The 3,763-nt window shown below is 42.0% G+C and overlaps 1 pseudogene; it reads right to left on the bottom strand.

Annotated features, from left to right (window-relative positions):
• On the bottom strand, window positions 3,239–3,557 carry LOC100736701 (annotated as a pseudogene).

Genomic DNA, 3,763 nt, shown 5'->3' with positions numbered 1-3,763 from the left:
TTAGGGGTGGAACTGGAGCTGCAGCCACTAGCCTACGCCACAGCCACAGCAACACCAGATCAGAGCCACGTCTGTGACCTACAACACAGCTCACGACAAGTCTGGGTCCTTAACCCACTGAGCAAGGCCAGGGATCGAACCTGTGTCCTCATGGATACTAGTCAGATTTGTTTCTGCTGAACCATGATTGGAATTCCTAGTGATCATTTTGTAATGTATAAAAATATCATATCACAGAGTTCCATTGTGGAGCAGTTGGTTAAGGACCTGGTGTTATTATCACTGCAGCAGCGCAGGTCACTGCTATAGCACTGGTTTGATCCCTAAACCATGAGCTTCCATAAGATGCAGGTGTGGCAAAAAAAAAAAAAAAAAAAAAAAAAAAAAAAAAACCTAAAAAATAAAACCCAAGGAAAAAAAATCAATTCATATCAAATCATAATATTGTAAGTAAATTATACTTCGGTTTTTATTGTTTTAATTTTTTTTTTGTCTTTTTGCCTTTTCTAGGGCCACTCCTGTGGCATATGGAGGTTCCCAGGCTAGGGGTGTAATCGGAGCTGTAGCTGCTGGCCTACACCACAGCCACAGCAACACCAGATCTCAGCCACGTCTGTGACCTACACCACAGCTCACGGCAACGCTGGATCCTTAACCCACTGAGCAAGGCCAGGGAACGAACCCGAAACCTCATGGTTCCTAGTGGGATTCGTTAACCACTGAACCACAATGGGAACTCCTACTTCAGTTTTTTAAAAAGTCCTTCACTTTGTGTAGCTCTTCAGAGCTCCTCTCTATCTGCTGGATTGGATGCTGCCTGGTTTGAATCGATTTTTGCTCAAACTCAAAAATTTTAATAAGCCTCACTTTATCTTTTGACATATTTAGAATTTCTATTTTGTTTTCTTCCTTTTGTAAAATACATTTTTCTAAATTTTTAATAGCTCCTAAATTTTACTGTTTTCTGGTTTGTCAATTAATATTTTCATTTTGTCTTTGTAGTTACCTGGAGTAGATTTTTACCATCTTAACTTCTAGATAAGCCTTTTTGTCCATTTGCTTTATTCTTCTTTTCTAGGATGTGGTTTGTTGTTGTTGTCTTTTTCATCTGCACCGGAGCATGTGGAAATTCTCTGGCCAGGGATGGAACCCTGGCCACAGCAGCGACCTGAGCCACAGCAGTGACAACACTGGATCCTTAACCTGCTACACTACAAGAGAACTCCAAGAATGTGTTTTTGTGTGTGTGTGTGTGTGTTTTTATTACTCAATGAATTTATTACATTTATCATTGTACAATGATCATCACAATCCAATTTTATAGGATTTCCATCCCACACCCCCAAGGATGTGTTTTTTTGAACAGCTTTATTGAGTTATAATTTAGCTATATAATTCATCTACGGTTACATGTATAATTCAGTGATTTTTAGTACATGTTCTGAGTTGTGCAAACATGATCACAGTCCATCATCTAAAAAGACCCCTTAGGAGTTCCCATTATAGCTCAGTGGTTAAGGAATCTGATTAGGAACCATGAGGTTGCAGGCCTCACTCAGTGGGTTAAGGATCCGGCATTGCCGTGAGCTCTGTAGGTCGAAGATGTGGCTCAGATCTGGCATTGCTATGGCTCTAGTTTAGGCCAGCAGCTACAGCTCTGATTCGACCCCTAGCCTGGGAACCTCCATATGCTGCGGGTGCAGCCCTAGAAAAAACAAAAACAAAAACAAAAAAAATAAAATAAAATAAAAAATAAAAAAGACCCCTTATACCTATTTGCAGTCAGCCCTCATTCCCACCTCCAGCCTCAGGCAACCACTTTCTGTGTCTATAGATTTATTCTTTTGCACATTTCATGTAATGGAATCATATAATACCCAGTCTTTTGTGCCTGACATCTTTCATTGGCATAATGAGTTTTTGGGTTGTTTTTTGTTTTGCTTTGTTTTGTTTAGATAAGAAGATACTTTAGTTAAAATGGAAAAATGCTTCTATCTCAGAAATTGGCAAGCATCTCAAAATTAAACAGAATAAGAGTTTTCTCATTTTCTCTCTTTTTTTTCACAGCTGCGGCAATGTCAGATCCTTAACTCACTGGGCCACAGCCAGAACTCCCAGGAAAAGGAAGGGAGAAAAAGCTGCTAAGGAAGACATGTTCCATTCTTTTGCAAGTTTACTCAGGCTTGGAGGTAAGCAGGGTTCAGGGTCCTGGGGGAAGAGAGAAGCACTGACTAAAGGTCACTGACCATGTTTTTGATGCCTTCTCATGTATCAGTACTTCTGATTTTTAATTTTTTTAAATTTTTTTGCTTTTTAGGGCCACACCCACGGCATATGGAGGTTCCCAGGCTAGGGGGTCAAGCTGGAACTACAGCTGCCGGCCTACACCACAGCCACAGCAGCGCAGGATCCCAGCTAGTCTGTGACCTACACTGCAGCTCACAGCAATGCTGGATCTGTAACCCAGTGAGCAAGGCCAGGAATGGAACCTGCAACCTCATGGTTCCTAGTCGAATTCGTTTCTGCTGAGTCACGCTGGGAACTCCTCCCCTATTTCTTTTTATTGTGGTAAAATGTATATGGCATAACAAGGTACCTAGAGTTGTCAAATTCAGAGACAGAAAGTAGAATGGTTGTTAGTTACCAGAGTCTGAGGGGGAAAGAGAATGGGGAGTTAGTGTTCAATAGGGAAAGGGTTTCAGTGGATGAGAAATATTCTGGAGATGGATGGTTGCACAGCAGTGTGAATGCACTTAATGCTACTGGACTCTACTCTTAAAAATTGTTAAAATGGTGAGTTTATATTTCATTTCATTTATTTATTTGGCCACACCCACAGCATATGGAAGTTCCCCAGACTAGGGGTTGAATCGGAGCTACAGCTGCTGGCCTATGCCATACCTTGTGGCAACACTGGATTCATAACCCACTGCGCAAGACCAAGGATGAAAACGGAATCTTCATGACACTATGTCAGGGTCTTAACCACTGAGCTACAGTGGGAACTCTGCATTCCAGTCTGGAGGGCAGCTAGTCTTTTAGCTCTGTACTAAACGTCCTGTAAACCCTACCATAAACAGCGTGAATAGCTTTAATGGAATCATGTCTGCTGTTTACACTGTCTGTGGGGGTTGATGTCACTTGTGGCTGACCGTGAAATGTGAATATGAATATTCTCAGGGTTTTTTTTTTTTAACAATTTCAAAAATTTATTGTCTTCGTAATAAAAGTATGAAGCTCAGAACCAGATCACTTGGCCCTTTCTCTTCTTACCTCCTCCCAGCTCAAAATGCTTGCATCTCTTAATAGCCAGCATTCTCTTAGATCTGCATTCGGACAACGCATTCAAGTCCCAACACAATCTTCTTTGCAGGTTTAGCCTTCTTCCGGAAAATTGGCTTAGTCTGCCCGCTGTAGCCATTCTGCTTCCTGTCATAATGCCACTTTCCCTGGGCATACAGAGAGTTCTTGCCCTTCTTGTACTTTGTCACTTTGTGGGGTTGGTACTTGCCAAACTTCTTACAGAAAGTTCTGCAGGTTTTAGGGACGTACACCATGTTTGCGAGAGCGCTATTGTCACAGAAAGCTTTTTGTGTGTGTGCGTGTATGTGTGTCTTTTTAGGCACGCACCTGCAGCATATGAAAGTTCCCAGGCTAAGGGTTGAATTGGAGCTTCAACCACAGCCACAGCAACACCAGATCCTTAACCCACTGAGCAAGGCCAGGGATCCTAGTCAGGTTCGTTTACTGCTGAGTCACAATG

This window comes from Sus scrofa, chromosome 13 (assembly GCF_000003025.6).
Source record: "Sus scrofa isolate TJ Tabasco breed Duroc chromosome 13, Sscrofa11.1, whole genome shotgun sequence".
Classification (NCBI taxonomy): Eukaryota; Metazoa; Chordata; class Mammalia; order Artiodactyla; family Suidae; genus Sus; species Sus scrofa.
Note: the sequence above shows the minus strand (reverse complement) of the source record. Positions and strands in the feature narration are given on the sequence as shown.